The 18,807-nt window shown below is 39.1% G+C and overlaps 1 protein-coding gene across 1 annotated transcript in view; it reads left to right on the top strand.

Moving 5' to 3' along the window:
• Nucleotides 1-18,807, top strand: part of PPM1L (protein phosphatase, Mg2+/Mn2+ dependent 1L) — a 413,670-nt gene that overhangs the window by 27,568 nt on the left and 367,295 nt on the right. Inside the window, exon 2 of the mRNA XM_060298467.1 lies at nucleotides 11,496-11,763. The gene's annotated coding sequence lies outside the window, so the exon portion shown is untranslated. The remainder of the gene's footprint in view (nucleotides 1-11,495; nucleotides 11,764-18,807) is intronic.

The raw sequence follows: 18,807 nt of genomic DNA, 5'->3' as shown, positions 1-18,807 counted from the left end.
CGCTCCACGGCATGTGGGATCTTCCTGGACCAGGGCACGAACACATGTCCCCTGCATTGGCAGGTGGACTCTCAACCACTGTGCCACCAGGGAAGCCCTAACTTTTTTTTTTTTTTTAAGCTAGAGAATTGGCATTCTTCAAGGGGTTCTTAACCATTTTTGTGCAGTGGACATTTTAGACAATTCGGTAAAACCTATGGACACTTGCTCAGAATAACATTTTTAAGAGCATAAAATTAAAATATACACTTTCAAAGAAAACTAATTATAATGAAATAATCTGCGGGCCCCAGATTAGGAATTCCTCTATGGAGTACCTCTTGGGTTTGAGTCTTTCGTCCCTGCCTGAATGGCCATATTTGGTCCCTTGTGTGTCAGGTGAATGTGCACATTGCTGGGGAAGGATACAGGGACCCTGGGAACTTTGTCAAGAGTGTGGATATTCAAGGGCAGCACACCACCACTCTCACAGCCATCCTGGGGGGCAGCAACTCGAGAAAATCAGCCAAAAATCGGTCGGCTATTCACTGGTGACAGTGTCCTGTTTGGAAGCAGCCTGAATGAGCCCAGGGTTCTTGGACAGATGAGAAGAAGGAGAGGAAGCTTCAGTAAAGAGACACTGGGCTTCCTGCTTATAGGTACATAGGGGGTGCGAGTGTTTATGGGAAAATGAAAGAGATATTACTGTAGTTTGTACCTCAAACTGGTGAAGTGGGTCATATCTATTTCATTCACTTCTGTATTGTTTGATTAAAAAAATTTTTTTTTACAATAATTGAGGGTAAATTTTGTGACAGAAAAAAGCAGCCTATGTAGAACTTTCATTTCATTAATGATATTGTGTCATTAATGCTGCCTGGATTCAAACATCTTAAGCCTTTAGTCAGATGTTGTGGAATCTGAGAAAGGATTAGCAGACCCTGAATCTCCTAAACCTAGAGGACATCTCTGCCAAAGGAAAAGGACAGAAGAACTCCATAAATTCTTACCTTCTAGAATATTCTTATGACTCTGATAGTAGTAAATTGGTAATAAATGCTCAGGAGACTTTATTGTTATGAGCCCTGAATTGAAGGAACAAAAAGAGAAATATATGCCCAAAGACAAATGTCTTCAAACTCTGTGATCTCAGAAGAGTGGGGAGTTGGTGGAGCCGCCTTGGGAGCTGTAGGCAGTAGAGGGGTAAGTTTGGAGCAGGAATGGAGCTAGTTGCTTTATTTGATTTTTACATGTTATCCTTTGAACAAAGGAATTGGGGCTAAAATAAGTATGAAAACAACAGCACTGAAACCTATTATTTATTAGAGAACTAGATTCAAATTGGGAGAAGTAAAGTTCTGGGTGAATGGAAGAGATGTTACTGACACTCTAACAAGCACACACAGGTCAAATTTGTGGCTGCTCTAAGTCCAGTCAAGCAGAGGGCCAACAAGGAGCTTCCCAGGTGCCAGAGAACTCCCCAAGGTACTGGATTGTATATACATCCGTGAAAATGTAACACAATGATTTATGAAAACTTCTCTGGGGGAGAGAACTATAGGTAGTTGGAAAGCATTCATTCATTTATTCACTAAAATTCACTGCATGCTTTCTGTGTGCCTAGCATTGTCCTAGAGGCTGGGGATAAGAAGTGAACAAAAAGCCAGAGCCCCAGCTCTTGTGGAGACTACATTCTGGGTGGGGACATAGACAATATAAAATAGATACAGAAGAATTCAGGGAGTGACAAGAGCTATGAACAAGAGTGAAGCAGATTAAGGGGACGGAGTGAAGGGGAAGAGCATTTTACACAGGGTGGAGAGAGGAGTTTTCTGTTAGGGTGGCTTGGAGCAGAGTTCTAAAAAGAGCAATGGGGAAGAACATAACAGAAAGAGGAAACAGAAACACAAAGGCTACAAGGCAGGAACATGCAGGATTGTTTGAGGTACAGAAAAGAGGCCAGTGCGGCTGGAGTGGAGGAAGACGGGGAAGGAGATGCATCAGCGCACTTTAAGAAGGTGATGGGTGTGGGATATGAGACCTCCAAGGAGGCTTGCTCAAGGAGCAACAAATCACTGCTAAATTTCTTCTAAGATATGTAAGTCTGTATGGTTCATTTTGTGATGGGGCTTTTTGCTGAGTGAGTGGGGTGTGTGGATTTAGAGCCTGAGCTGAGCCTCTCCGAGCAGGGAGCCTATGTCGAGCACTGCCACCAGGCACCACCCTTCTAGGACCTTCCTGCACACAAATTTCAGCCTCTCTAAATACATGGTGAGTCAATCCTAAAAAGACAGAAGATTGAAGGAGTTTGAAATTATTAGCTTGCCTTGTGGCTCTGATTCCTTTTGTCCTCCTGTTCCCCATTTAAGGACTCTTGTGATTACACTGGGCTCACCTGGATAATCTAGGATAGCCTCCTTATTTTATTTTAAGGTCAGTTAATCTAATTAGCAAATCTAATTCCATCTACAACCTTAATTTCCCACTGCCATATAACATTACACATTCACAGCCTCTAGGGATTAGGATGTGAACATCTTTGGGTGGCCATTATCCTACCTACTACCATCACACTCCAAAAATGCAATGCACTCTTCCACTTATGGTCTTGATTTTCTATTTCAGTATTGATGTTATTGTATTTATGTTCTTTAATATAAGTGACCTCAAGCCTGTTTTAAGAAAGAGGCAATGAAAAATGGACTGTAATATTGGGTGGGCCAAAATGTTCGTTCAGTTTTTTCCATAAGATGGCTTTAGTCGCACTTAGTTGTCTTTAACTTCATTCGAAACAATTTTGTTAGACTGTTTGTGACAACTGTCATATCAGCGTGTATTTAAAAAAAGACATCAAAATTGGTGAATTTTTGTGTAGCCATTTTAATGTTGAAGATGGAAGAAAAAAGCAACATTTTTGGCATATTATGCTTTATTATTTCAAGAAAGGTAAAAATGCAACTGAAACACACAAAAAGACTTGTGCAGTTTGTGGAGAAGGTGCTGTGACTGATCAAACGTGTCAAAAGTGGTTTGCGAAGTTTCGTGCTGGAGATTTCTCTCTGGACAATGCTCCATGGTTGGATAAACCAGTTGAAGTTGAGAGCGATCAAACAGAGACATTGAGAACAATCAATGTTATACCACGCGGGAGATAGCCGACATACTCAAAATATCCAAACCAAGCGTTGAAAATCATTTGCACCAGCTTGGTTCTGTTCATCACTTTGATGTTTGGGTTCCACATAAGTTAAGCAAAAAAAACCTTCTTGACCATATTTCCACATGTGATTCTCTACTGAAATAATGAAAACGTTCCATTTTAAAACAAATTTTGACAAGCGATGAAAAGTGGATACTGTGCAGAACGGAAGAGATCGTGGGGCAAGCGAAATGAACCACCACCAATCACACCAAAGGCCAGTCTTCATCCAAAGAAGGTGATGTTGTGTATATGGTGGGATTGGAAGGACATCCTCTATTATGAACTGCTTCTGGAAAAACAAACGATTAATTCCAACAAGTACTGCTCCCAGTTAGACCAACTGAAAACAGCACTTGCCGAAAAGCGTCCAGAATTAGTCAACAGAAAACGCATAATCTTTCATCATGAGGATAACGCAAGACCTCGTGTTTCTTTGATGACCAGGCAAAAACTGCTACAGCTTGGCTGGGAAGTTCTGATTCATCGCCGTATTCACCAGACATAGCACCTTCGGATTTCCATTAATTTCAGTCTTTACAAAATTCTCTTAATGGAAAAAATTTCCATTCCCTGGAATACTGTAAAAGGCACCTGGACCAGTTCTTTGCTCAAAAAGATAAGAAGCTTTGGGAAGATGGAATTATGAAGTTGCCTGAAAAAAGGCAAATGTAGTGGAACAAAAGTGTGAATATGTTGTTCAATAAAGTTCTTGGTGAAAATGAAGAATGTGTCTTTTATTTTTACCTAAAAAACTGAAGGCAGTTTTTGGCCCACCCAATACACTTAACAGACACTGATTATGGATGGACTACACAGTTGTGAAGACAGACAGTTATAGTTTCCCTCCACCACTAACTCTCCATTAAAATGAAGGGAGTGGGGCTATTTCAAAAAGTAAGTTGGTAACCTTGAACCACTCTCCTTTTTTCAGAGTTGACAGACCATTTCCCAATATTCTCAATCCAGCCTTTGGGGTAGGGTGGGGGAGGACTGGATTGAACACTATATTAGTTATCTATTCCTGCTTAACAAGTTTCCTCAGAACATAGAGGCTGAAAACACAAAACGTTCATTATCACACGTTTCTCTGGGTCAGATATCTGGATGCAGTTTAGCAGGGTGGCTCTGGCTCAAGTTGCAGTCAGGGTGATATCTAAGGGCTTGATGGGGATAATCCACTTTCAAATTTTCTCATGTGGTCGGCGGCAGTATTCAGTTCCTCATGGGTTGTTGGACAGAGGTGTCTCCCTTACTTGCTGGCTGTGGGCAGGAGCCCTCCCTCAGTTCTTGGCTAAGTAGTCCTCTCCACTGGGTACCCACAACATGACAGCTGGCTTTCCCAAGAGTCTTTTGTAACTCAATTTCAGAAGTGACATACCATTACTTTTGCCATATCCTACTCATTAGAAGTGAGTCATTGGGTCCAGCCCACACTCAAAGGGAGGGACTGTACAATTTCATGAATACCAGGAGGAAGGAATTATTAGGGGCTATTTTAGAGGCTATCACAGCCACTACCTCATATTTTTTCCAGTTGAAGCATCAATTTAAAATGCCATTGAAAAAATTCACCTAAGATTACTGCACCAACAGTTTTGGACAAATCCAGCAGCTGTGGACCCTGAGAAATATGTCACAATTTAAGCCCCATAAAAGACAGATAAATGTAGAGGATGTGCCACTAGAAAATGATGCATACCAGAAACAACAAGTTGCAACATATTGTTACTAAACTTTTGATTAACAAATATAAAGTGAATGAAATCAAAGATAAGCCTTAATACAATTGTTATTACTACATACCTTGATAATTGTAGACAGAATTTCTCTATACTAGACCATTTTTTTCCCTACAGAGTTTGCAATTGACATTATAAACAATGAAACAGTAAAAAGGCAAGATGTGTATTGAAATAAGTAGGGCCTAAGAGCATGTTATTGGAAAAATGAAAGTATTAACTATTAAGCCAAAGTCAAATTCTCCATTACTAGAAACCATTCTGGGGTAGTAGGAAAACTACTATACTAATCAAAATAAGAACTGACACATCAGAATATTCACAGAAACCAAGAGTATGTTTTTGATTATTGCTAGAGTAACTTAATGCAGAATAAATAAGGAGCCATAGCAAATGTAATTTCTATAGTAAGAGATTGTTGGTATTAAAAAACTCAAATAAGTGTTACATGAATAGCAGTTTCTCTGAAAACATAGATATCACTTATATTTGGGTAGGTATACTAAGTTTTTATGGTAGACATATACAAATTTTGAAAAATAATTATTGTTATTGCTCCCCCTTCCCTACTTCCCTTTTTATTTAGTTCAATTTCCTTTTCCTTCCCTATCTAATTTTTTCTATTTCTCCTAGTTGTCATTTCTTAAGTTATTGTTGGATAAACTTTGCTTTGAGTCTTAAGAATACAACTAGGGGGCTTCGTGGAGCAGTGGTTGAGAGTCTGCCTGCTGATGCAGGGGACATGGGTTCGTGCCGCGATCCAGGAAGATCCCACATGCCATGGAGCGGCTAGGCCCGTGAGCCATGGCCACTGAGCCTGCGCGTCTGGAGCCTGTGCTCTGCAACGGGAGAGGCCACGACGGTGAGAGGCCCGCGTATCGCAAAAAAAAAAAAAAGGAATACAACTAGGTTTTGCAATACTATATCTTGAATCACAAGCATATGAAACAGATATTTCAGTTACTGTCTGGTTTCCAACTTATTTTCCTTAAGGGAAGATATTGAGAGATATTAACTTCCAAATCTGATACACCTTGATTCTACAACAGGTTAATTCAGCATCCTCTTCTGTTTAATATCTTTGATGTTGAATTCACAAGACCCAGGGATTTTGGAATTAATATTAAAACGTGGATCAGGCATGACAGTTATGATATCATTACTAACAATAACTTGAATACTTTAATGACAAATTTATTGAGGTATAATTGACATACAATAAAATGAACATAAAAACTTGAGAGACGGAAGACAGCAGAAGCAAGAAGAACTACAATCCTGCAGCCTGTGGAACAAAACCCACAATCACAGAAAGATAGAAAGGTGAAAAGGCAGAGGGCTATGTACCACATGAAGGAACAAGATAAAACCCCAGAAAAACAACTAAATGAAACAGATATAGTCAATCTTCCAGAAAAAAAGAATTCAGAATAATGATAGTGAAGATGATCCAGGACCTCAGAAAAAGAATGGAGGCAAAGATCGAGAAGACGAAAGAAATGTTTCACAAAGATCTAGAAGAATTAAAGAACAAACAAACAGAGATGAACAATACAATAACTGAAATGAAAACTACACTAGAAGGAATCAAAAGCAGAATAACTCAGGCAGAAGAATGGATAAGTGACCTGGAAGACAGAATGGTGGAATTCACTGCTGAGGAACAGAATAAATAAAAAAGAATGAAAAGAAATGAAGAAAGCCTAAGAGACCCCTGGGACAACATTAAACGCAACAACATTCACATTATAGGAGTCTCAGAAGGAGAAGAGAGAGAGAAAGGACCAGAGAAAATATTTGAAGAGATTATAGTCAAAAACTTCCCTAACGAGGGAAAGGAAATAGCCACCCAAAAACAGGAAGCACAGAGAGTCCCATACAGGATAAACCCAAGGAGAAACACGCTGAGACAAATAGTAATCAAATTGGAAAAATTAAAGACAAAGAAAAATTACTGAAATCAGCAAGGAAAAAACGACAACTAACATACAAGGGAAATCCCATAACGTTGACAGCTGATTTCTCAGTAGAAACTCTACAAGCCAGAAGGGAGTGGCATGGTATACTTAAAGTGATGAAAGGGAAGAACCGACAACCAAGATTACTCTACTCAGCAAGGATCTCATTCAGATTCGATGGAGAAATCAAAAACTTTACAGACAGGCAAAAGCTAAGAGAATTCAGCACCACCAAACCAGCTCTACAACAAATGCTAAAGGAACGTCTCTAAGTGGGAAACACAAGAGAAGAAAAGGACCTACAAAAACAAACCCAAAATGATTAAGAAAATGGTAATAGGAACATACATATCTATAATTACCTTAAATGTGAATGGATAAATGCTCCCACCAAAAGACACAGGCTTGCTGAATGGATACAAAAACAAGACCCATATATATGCTGTCTACAAGAGACCTACTTCAGACCTAGGGACACATACAGACTGAAAGTGAGGGGATGGAAAGAGATATTCCATGCAAATGGAAATCAAAAGAAAGCTGAAGTAGCAATACTCATAACAGGTAAAATAGACTTTAAAATAAAGAATGTTGCAAGAGACAAGGAAGGACACTACATAATGAACAAGGGACCAATCCAAGAAGAAGATATAACAATTACAAATATATATGCACCCAACATAGGAGCACCTCAATACATAGGACAACTTCTAACAGCTCTAAAAGAGGAAATCGACAGTAACACAATAACAATGAGGGACTTTGACACCTCACTTACACCAATAGACAGATTATCCAAACAGAAATTTAATAAGGAAAGAGAAGCTTTAAATGACACAATAGACCAGATAGATTTAATTGATATTTATAGGACATTCCATCCAAAAACAGCAGATTACACTTTCTTCTCGAGTGCGCACGGAACATTCTCCAGGACAGATCACATCTTGGGTCACAAATCAAGCCTCAGTAAACTTAAGAAAATTGAAATCATATCAATCATCTTTTCTGACCACAATGCTATGAGATTAGAAATCAATTATGGGAAAAAAGCGTAAAAAACACAAACACATGGAGGCTAAACAATATGTTACTAAATAACCAAGAGATCACTGAAGAAATCAAAAAGGAAATCAAAAAATACTTAGCAACAAATGACAATGAATACATGACGATCCAAAATCTATGGGATGCAGCGAAAGCAATTCTAAGAGGGAAGTTTATAGCAATACAATCCTACCTCAAGAAACAACAAACATCTCAAATAAACAACCTAACCTTTCACTTAAAGGAGCTAGAGAAAGAAGAACAAACAAAACCCAAAGTTAGTAGAAGGAAAGAAATCATAAAGGTCAGAACAGGAATAAATGAAATAGAAACAAAGAAAATAGCAAAGATCAATAAAACTAAAAGCTGTTTCTTTGAGAAGATAAACAAAATTGATAAACCATTAGCAAGACTCATCAAGAAAAAGAGGGAGAGGACTCAAATCAATAATATTAGAAATGAGAAAGGAGAATTTACAAAAGACACAACAGAAATACAAAGCATCCTAAGAGACTACTACAAGCAACTCTATGCCAATAAAATGGACAACCTGGAAGAAATGGACAAATTCTTAGAAAGGTATAACCTTCCAAGACTGAAACAGGAAGAAATAGAAAATATGAACAGACCAATCACAAGCACTGAAATTGAAACTGTGATTTAAAATCTTCCAACAAACCAAAGTCCAGGACCAGATGGCTTCAAAGGTGAATTCCACCAAACAGTTAGAGAAGAGCAAACACCCATCCTTCTGAAACTCTTCCAAAAAATTTCAGAGGAAGGAACACTCTGAAACTCATTCTATGAGGCCACCATCACCCTGATACCAAAACCAGACAAAGATACTACAAAAAAAGAAAATTACAGACCAATATCACTCATGAATATAGATGCAAAATTCCTCACAAAATAGTAACAAACAGAATCCAACAACATGTTAAAAGGATCATACACCATGATCAAGTGGGATCTATCCCAGGGATGCAAGGATTCCTCAGTATACACAAATCAATCAATGTGATAAACCATATTAACAAGTTGAAGAAGAAAAACCAAATGATCATCTCAATAGATGCAGAAAAAGCTTTTGACAAAATTCAACACCGATTTATGATAAAAACTCTCCAGAAAGTGGGCATACAGGGAACCTACCTCAACATAATAAAGGCCATATATGACAAACCCACAGCAAACATCATTCTCAATGGTGAAAAACTGAAAGCATTTCCTCTAATATCAGGAACAAGACAAGGATGTCCACTATCACCACTATTATTCAACATAGTTTTGGAAGTCCTAGCCATGGCAATCAGAGAAGAAAAAGAAATAAAAGGAATACAAATTGGAAAAGAAGAAGTAAAACTGTCACTATTTGCAGATGACATGATACTATACATAAAGAATCCTAAAGATGCCACCAAAAAAACTACTACAGCTAATCAATGAATTTGGTAAAGTAGCAGGATACAAAATTAATGCACAGAAATCTCTTGCATTCCTATACACTAATGAAGAAAAATGTGAAAGAGAAATTAAGGAAACACTCCCATTTACCATTGCACAAAAAGAAGAAAATACCTAGGAATAAACCTACCTAGGGAGACTAAAGACCTGTATGCACAAAACTGTAAGACACTGATGAAAGAAATTAAAGATGATACCAAGAGATGGAGAGATATACCATGTTCTTGGATTGGAAGAATCAATATTGTGAAAATGACTGTACTACCCAAAGCAATCTACAGATTCAATGCAATCCCTATCAAATTACCAATGGCATTTTTTACAGAACTACAAAAAAAATCTTAAAATTTGTGTGGAGGCAAAAAAGACCCCGAATACCCAAAGCAATCTTGAGGGAAAAAAACAGAGCTGGAGGAATCAGACTCCCTGACTTCAGACTATACTACAAAACTACAGTAATCAAGACAATATGGTACTGGCACAAAAACAGAAATATAGATCAATGGAACAAGATAGAAAGCCCAGAGATAAACCCACGCACCTATGGTCAACTAATCTATGACAAAGGAGGCAAGGATATACAGTCTCTTCAATAAGTGGTGCTGGGAAAACTGGACAGCTACATGTAAAAGAATGAAATTAGAACACTCCCTAACACCATACACAAAATAAACTCAAAATGGATTAGAGACCTAAATGTAAGACCAGACACTATAAAACTCTTAGAGGAAAACATAGGAAGAACACTCTTTGACATAAATCACAGCAAGATCTGTTTTGATCCACCTCCTACAGTAATGGAAATAAAAACAAAAATAAAAAAATGGGACCTAATGAAACTTAAAAGCTTTTGCACAGCAAAGGAAACCATAAACAAGATGAAAAGACAGCCCTCAGAAATTGATAAAATGTTTGCCGACAAATCATCGGACAAAGGATTAATCTCCAAAATATATAAACAGCTCATGCAGCTCAATATTAAAAAAACAAACAACCCAATCCAAAAATGGGTAGAAGACCTAAATAGACATTTATCCAAAGAAGACATACAGATGTCCAAGAACCACATGAAAAGCTGCTCAACATCACTAATTATTAGCGAAATGCAAATCAAAACTACAATGAGGTATCACCTCACACCAGTTAGAATGGGCATCATCAGAAAATCTACAAACAAGAAATGCTGGAGAGGGTGTGGAGAAAAGGGAACTCTCTTGCACTGTTGGTGGGAATGTAAATTGATACAGCCACTATGGAGAACAGTATGGAGGTTCATTAAAACACTAAAAATAGAATTACCATATGACCCTGCAATCCCATTACTGGGCATATACTCAGAGAAAACCATAATTCAAAAAGACACATGCACCCCAATGTTCATTGCAGCACTGTTTACAATGGCCAGGTTATGGAAGCAACCTAAATGCCCATCGACAGACAAATGGATAAAGTGGTACATATATACAGTGAAATATTACTCAGCCATAAAAAGGAACGAAATTGGGTCATTTGTAGAGACTTGGTTGGATCTAGACACTGTCATACAGAGTGAAGTAAGTCAGAAAGAGAAAAACAAATATTGTATATTAATACATATATGTGGAACCTAGAAAATGGTACAGATGAACTGGTTTGCAGAGCAGAAACGGAGACACAGAAGTAGAGAACAAATGTATGGACACCAAGGGGGGAAAGTGGCATGGGAGGGTGGTGGTGGTGTGATGAATTGGGCGATTGGGATTGACATGTATACACTGATGTGTATAAAATGGATGACTAATAAGAACCTGCTGTATAAAAAAATAAATTAAATTAAAAAATTTGAATCTGAGTGTCACTCTTCTTTTCACTGTATGATTGCACCTTGAACGTTCTGATATAAAATTTTTTCTCTAGGTAGAACATAAACACGTTTGTAACACATATTCTGATGATATTCTTGGTGGATATGGCAAATACTTTTAGTTGCCAATGTGGCCTTTTAAAAACCCTAATTTCTTCTCAGATTATCAGATGGCAACGTACACAGGGAAGGTGGGATTTCTCCTGAGCCCCAAAATATAAGCTATAATTTGCTCAATCTTTTTTATTTCTGTTTTTGTGTAGGTTGGTGACCCAGTTGTGGTCAATGACATATGAAGCCAAGTCTGCAGGGCACTTCTGAGAGAAAGTTTTCCTCCTTATCAGCTATCTTGGAACTACGAAGGACGGAGCCAACCCACGGAGGCTGCGGAATGGAAAGATGAAGGAATCTAGGTCTTTAATGATCTTGTTGAGCTGTTAAATTAACCGACCTTGCATCAGGCCTCCCTCTGAAGTTTTTGTTATGCGATATTGTTACCAAAAGTCGCTCAAAAGCCACTGAAGAGGCAAGGTTGGTGGAAAGGAAAGTTTGCTTTATTTTGGTTGCTGGCAACTGGGTGGGGAGGGCGGACGCCTGTCCAAAGGCTGACTCCCCCCCACAATCAGGGGGCAAGAGCTTTTATAGACAGAGGGAGGGGCTACATGCAGAAACAGCACAGTCAGCTCTGACAGACATCTTGATATTGGTCATTGATGGTCTGACCAACGTCATCTTGATTTTTTTTTTTCTTACATCTTTATTGGAGTATAATTGCTTTACAATGGTGTGTTAGTTTCTGCTTTATAACAAAGTGAATCAGTTATACATATACATGTGTTCCGACATCTCTTCCCTCTTGCATCTCCCTCCCTCCCACCCTCCCTATCCTACCCCTCCAGGCAGTCGCAAAGCACCAAGCTGATCTCCCTGTGCTATGCGCCTGCTTCCCACTAGCTATCTACCTTACGTTTGGCAGTGTATATATGTCTATGCCTCTCTCTTGCTTTGTCACAGCTTACCCTTCCCGCTCCCCATATCCTCAAGTCCATTCTCTAGTAGGTCTGTGCCTTTATTCCTGTCTTACCCCTAGGTTCTAAATGACATTTTTTTCCTTAAATTCCATATATATGTGTTAGCATACGGTATTTGTCTTTCTCTTTCTGACTTACTTCACTCTGTATGACAGCCTCTAGGTCTATCCACCTCATTACAGATAGCTCAATTTCGTTTCTTTTTATGGCTGAGTAATATTCCATTTTATATATGTGCCACATCTTCTTTATCCATTCATCCGATGATGGATACTTAGGTTGTTTCCATCTCCGGGCTATTGTAAATAGAGCTGCAATGAACATTTTGGTTCATGACTCTTTTTGAATTATGGTTTTCTCAGGGTATATGCCCAGTAGTGGGATTGCTGGGTCATATGGTAGTTCTATTTGTAGTGTTTTAAGTAACCTCCATACTGTTCTCCACAGTGGCTCTATCAATTTACATTCTCACCAATAGTGCAAGAGGGTTCCCTTTTCTCCACACCCTCTCCAGCATGTATTGTTTCTAGGTTTTTTTGATGATAGCCATTCTGTCTGGTGTGAGATGATATCTCATTGTAGTTTTGATTTGCATTTCTCTCATGATTAATGATGTTGAGCATTCTTTCATGTGTTTGTTGGTAGTCTGTATATCTTCTTTGGAGAAATGTCTATTTAGGTCTTCTACCCATTTTTGGATTGGGTTGTTTGTTTTTTTTGTTATTGAGCTGCATGAGCTGCTTATAAATTTTGGAGATTAATCCTTTGTCAGTTGCTTCATTTGCAAATATTTTCTCCCATTCTGAGGGTTGTCTTCTGGTCTTGTTTATGGTTTCCTTTGCTGTGCAAAAGCTTTAAAGTTTCATTAGGTCTCATTTATTTATTTCTGTTATTATTTCCATTTCTCTAGGAGGTGGGTCAAAAAGGATCTTGCTGTGATTTATTTCATAGAGTGTTCCCCCTGTGTTTTTCTCTAAGAGTTGATAGTTTCTGGCCTTACATTTAGGTCTTTAATCCATTTTGAGCTTATTTTTGTGTATGGTGTTAGGGAGTGTTCTAATTTCATTCTTTTACATGTAGCTGTCCAGTTTTCCCAGCACGACTTACTGAAGAGGCTGTCATTTCTCCATGGTATATTCTTGCCTTCTTTATCAAAGATAAGGTGACCAAATGTCTGTGGGTTTATCTCTGGGCTTTCTATGCTGTTCCATAGATCAATCTTTCTGTTTTTGTGCCAGTACCATACTGTCTTGATTACTGTAGCTTTGTAGTATAGTCTGAAGTCAGGGAGCCTGATACCTCCAGCTCCGTTTTTTCCTTCTCAAGATTGCTTTTGCCATTCGGGGTCTTTTGTGTTTCCATACAAATTGTGAAATTTTTTTTCTAGTTCTGTGAAAAATACCAGTGGTAGTTTGATAGGGATTGCATTGAATCTGTAGATTGTTTTGGGTAGTATAGTCATTTTCAGAATGTTGATTCTTCCAATCCAAGAACATTGTATATCTCTCAATCTATTTGTATCATCCTTAATTTCTTTCATCAGTGTCTTATAATTTTCTGTATACAGGTCTTTGGTCTCCTTAGGTAGGTTTATTCCTAGATATTTTATTCTTTTTGTTGCAATGGTAAATGGGAGTGTTTTCTTGATTTCACTTTCAGATTTTTCACCATTAGTTTATAGGAATGCCAGAGATTTCTGTGCATTAATTTTGTATCCTGCTACTTTACCAAATTCATTGATTAGCTCTAGTAGTTTTCTGGTGGCATCTTTAGGTTTCTCTATGTATAGTATCATGTCATCTGCAAACAGTGACAGCTTTACTTCTTTTCTGATTTGGATTCCTTTTATTTCCTTTTCTTCTCTGATTGCTGTGGCTAAAACTTCCAAAACTATGTTGAATAAGAGGGGTGAGAGTGGGCAACATTGTCTTGTTCCTGATCTTAGTGGAAATGCTTTCAGTTTTTCACCATTGAGGATGTTGTTGGCTGTGGGTTGGTCATATATGGCCTTTATTATGTTGAGGTAGGTTCCCTGTATGCCCACTTTCTGGAGAGTTTTTATCAGAAATGGGTGTTGAATTTTGTCAAAAGCTTTCTCTGCATCTATTGAGACGATCATATATTTTTTCTCCTTCAATTTGTTAATATGGTTTATCACATTGATTGATTTGCATATATTAAAGAATCCTTGCATTCCTGGAATAAACCCCACTTGATCATGGTGTATGATCCTTTTAATGTGCTGTTGGATTCTGTTTGCTAGTATTTTGTTGAGGATTTTTGCATCTATGTTCATCAGTGATATTGGCCTGTAGTTCTCTTTCTTTGTGACATCCTTGTCTGGTTTTGGTATCAAGGTGATGGTGGCCTCGTAGAATGAGTTTGGCAGTGTTCCTCCCTCTGCTATATTTTGGAAGAGTTTGAGAAGGATAGGTGTTAGCTCTTCTCTAAATGTTTGATAGAATTCACCTGTGAAGCCATCTGGTCCTGGGCTTTTGTTTGTTGGAAGATTTTTAATCACAGTTTCAATTTCAGTGCTTGTGATTGGTCTGTTCATATTTTCTATTTCTTCCTGATTCAGTCTTGGCAGGTTGTACATTTCTAAGAATTTGTCCATGTCTTCCAGGTTGTCCATTTTATTGGCATAGAGTTGCTTGTAGTAATGTCTCATGATCTTTTGTATTTCTGCAGTGTCAGTTGTTACTTCTCCTTTTTCATTTCTAATTCTATTGATTTGAGTCTTCTCCCTTCTTTTCTTGATGAGTCTGGCTAATGGTTTATCAATTTTGTTTATCTTCTAACCAGCTTTTATCTATCTAACCAGCTTTTAGTTTTATTGATATTTGCTATTGTTTCCTTCATTTCTTTTTCATCTATTTCTGATCCGATTTTTATGATTTCTTTCCTTCTGCTAGCTTTGAGGTTTTTTTGTTCTTCTTTCTCTGATTGCTTGAGGTGCAAGGTTAGGTTGTTTATTTGAGATGTTTCCTGCTTCTTAAGGTGGGCTTGTATTGCTATAAACTTCCCCCTTAGAACTGCTTTTGCTGCATCCCATAGGTTTTGGGTCGTTGTGTCTCCATTTTCATTTGTTTCTAGGTATTTTTTTTTATTTCCTCTTTCATTTCTTCAGTGATCACTTCGTTATTAAGTAGTGTATTGTTTAGCCTCCATGTGTTTGTATGTTTTACAGATCTTTTCCTATAATTGATATCTAGTCTCAGAGCGTTGGGGTCGGAAAAGATACTTGATACGATTTCAATTTTCTTAAATTTACCAAGGCTTGATTTGTGACCCAAGATATCATCTATCCTGGAGAATATTCCATGAGCACTTGAGAAAAATGTGTATTCTGTTGTTTTTGGATGGAATGTCCTATAAATATCAATTAAGTCCATCTTGTTTAATGTATCATTTAAAGCTTGTGTTTCCTTATTTATTTTCATTTTGGATGATCTGTCCATTGGTGAGAGTGGGGTGTTAAAGTCCCCTACTATGAATGTGTTACTGTCGATTTCCCCTTTTACGGCTGTTAGTATTTGCCTTATGTATTGAGGTGCCCCTATGTTGGGTGCATAAATATTTACAAGTGTTATATCTTCTTCTTGGATCAATCCCTTGATCATTATGTAGTGTCCTTCTTTGTCTCTTGTAATAGTCTTTATTTTTAAGTCTACTTTGTCTGACATGAGAATTGCTACTCCAGCTTTCTTTTGGTTTCCATTTGCATGAAATATCTTTTACCATCCCCTTACTTTCAGTCTGTATGTGTCTCTAGGTCTGAAGTGGGTCTCTTGTAGACAGCAAATATATGGTCTTGTTTTTGTATCCATTCAGCTAATCTGTGTCTTTTGGTGGGAGCATTTAGTCCATTTACATTTAAGGTAATTATCAATATATATGTTCCTATTTCCATTTTCTTAATTGTTTTGGGTTCGTTATTGTAGGTCTTTTCCTTCTCCTGTGTTTCTTGCCTAGAGAAGTTCCTTTAGCTGTTGTTGTAAAGCTGGTTTGGTGGTGCTGAACTCTCTCAGCTTTTGCTTGTCTGTAAAGGTTTTAATTTCTCCATCAAATCTGAATGAGATCCTTGCTGGGTAGAGTAGTCTTGGCTGCAGGTTTTTCTCCTTCATCACTTTAAATATGTCCCACCAGTCCCTTCTGGCTTGCAGAGTTACTGCTGAAATATCAGCTGTTAACCTGATGGGGATTCCCTTGTGTGTTATTTGTTGTTTTTCCCTTGCTGCTTTTAATATGTCTTCTTTGTATTTAATTTTTGACAGTTTGATTAATATGTGTCTTGGCGTATTTCTCCTTGGATTTATCCTGTATGGGACTCTCTGTGCTTCCTGGACTTGATTAACTATTTCCTTTCCCATATTAGGGAAGTTTTCGACTATAATCTCTTCAAATATTTTCTCAGTCCCTTTCTTTTTCTCTTGTTCTTCTGGAGCCCCTATAATTCGAATGTTGGTTCATTTAATGTTGTCCCAGAGGTCTCTGAGACTGTCCTCAGTTCTTTTTATTCTTTTTTCTTTATTCTGCTCTGCAATAGTTATTTCCACTATTTTATCTTCCAGGTCATTTATCCGTTCTTCTGCCTCAGTTATTCTGCTATTGATCCCATCTAGAGTATTTTTAATTTCATTTATTGTGTTGTTCATCGTTGTTTGTTTCATCTTTAGTTCCTCTAGGTCCTTGTTAAATGTTTCTTGCATTTGGTCCATTCTATTTCCAAGATTTTGGATCATCTTTACTATCATTATTCTGAAGTATTTTTCAGGTAGATTGCCTATTTCTTCTTCATTTGTTAGGTCTGGTGGGTTTTTATTTTGCTCCTTCATCTGCTGTGTGTTTTTCTGTCTTCTCATTTTGCTTATCTTACTGTGTTTGGAGTCTCCTTTTTGCAGGCTGCAGGTTCGTAGTTCCCGTTGTTTTGGTGTCTGTCCCCAGTGGCTAAGGTTGGTTCAGTGGGTTGTGTAGGCTTTCTGGTTGAGGGGATTAGTGCCTGTGTTCTGGTGGATGAGGCTGGGTCTTGTCTTTCTGGTGGGCAGGTCCACATTTGGTGGTGTGTTTTGGGGTGTCTGTGGACTTATTATGATTTTAGGCAGCCTCTCTGCTAATGGGAGGGGTTGTGTTCCTGTCTTGCTAGTTGTTTGGCAATGGGTGTCCAGCACTGTAGCTTGCTGGTCGTTGAGTGAAGCTGGGTGCTGGTGTTGAGATGGAGATTTCTGGGAGATTTTCGCCGTTTGATATTACGTGGAGCTGGGAGGTCTCTTGTGGACCAGTGTCCTGAAGTTGGGTCTCCCGCCTCAGAGGCACAGCACTGACTCCTGGCTGCAGCACCAAGAGCCTTTCATCCACACGGCTCAGAATAAAAGGGAGAAAAAGTAGAAAGAAAGAATTAGTAGAAGTAAAAAGAAAGAAAGAAAGAAAGGAGGGAGGGAGGGAGGAAGGAAGGAAGGAATGAAAAAAGAAAGAAAGAAGATAAAGTAAAGTAAAATAAAGCAAGATAAAATATAATAGTTATTAAAATTAAAAAATAATTATTAAGAAAAAGAAAAGAAAAAAAAAACACGGACGGATAGAACCCTAGGACAATTGGTGGAAGCAAAGCTGTACAGACAAAATCTCACACAGAAGCATACACATACACACTCACAAAAAGAGGAAAAGGGGAAAAAAATCATAGATCTTGCTCTCAAAGTCCACCTCCTCAATTTGGGATGATTCGTTGTCTGTTCATGTATTCCACAGATGCAGGGTACATCAAGTTGATTGTGGAGCTTTTATCCACTGCTTCTGAGGCTGCTGGGAGAGATTTCCCTTTCTCTTCTTTGTTCTCACAGCTCCCAGGGGCTCAGCTTTGGATTTGGTCCCGCCTCTGCGTGTAGGTCCCCGGAGGGCGTCTGTTGTTCGCTCAGACAGGACGGGGTTAAAGGAGCCGCTGATTCGGGGGCTCTGGGTCACTCGGGCCGGGGGGAGGGAGGGGCACGGAGTGCGGGGCGAGCCTGCGGCGGCAGAGGCCGCCATGACGTTGCACCAGTCTGAGGCGCGCCGTGCTTTCTCCCGGGGGAAGTAGTCCCTGGATCCCGGGACCCTGGCACTGGCTGGCTGCACAGGCTCCCTGGAAGGTGGGTGTGAAGAGTGACCTGTGCTCGCACACAGGCTTCTTGGTGGCGGCAGCAGCAACCTTAGCGTCTCCTGCCTGTCTCTGGGGTCTGCGCTGTTAGCCGCGGCTCGCGCCCGTCTGTGGAGATCCTTTAAGCAGCGCTCTTAATCCCCTCTCCTCGCACACCAGGAAACAAAGAGGGAAGAAAAAGTCTCTTGCCTCTTCGGCAGGTCCAGACTTTTTCCTGGACTCCCTCCCGGCTAGCCGTGGCGCACTAACCCCCTACAGGCTGTGTTCACGCCACCACCCCAGTTCTCTCCCGGCGCTCAGACTGAAGCCCGAGCCTCAACTCCCAGCCCCGCCCGCCCCGGCGGGGGAGCAGACAAGCCTCTCGAGCTGGTGAGTGCCGGTCGGCCCTGATCCTCTGTGCGGGAATCT

This window comes from Globicephala melas, chromosome 4 (genome assembly GCF_963455315.2).
Source record: "Globicephala melas chromosome 4, mGloMel1.2, whole genome shotgun sequence".
NCBI lineage: Eukaryota > Metazoa > Chordata > Mammalia > Artiodactyla > Delphinidae > Globicephala > Globicephala melas.
The sequence above is the reverse complement of the archived record's forward strand: the minus strand, read 5'-3'. Positions and strand labels throughout refer to the sequence as shown.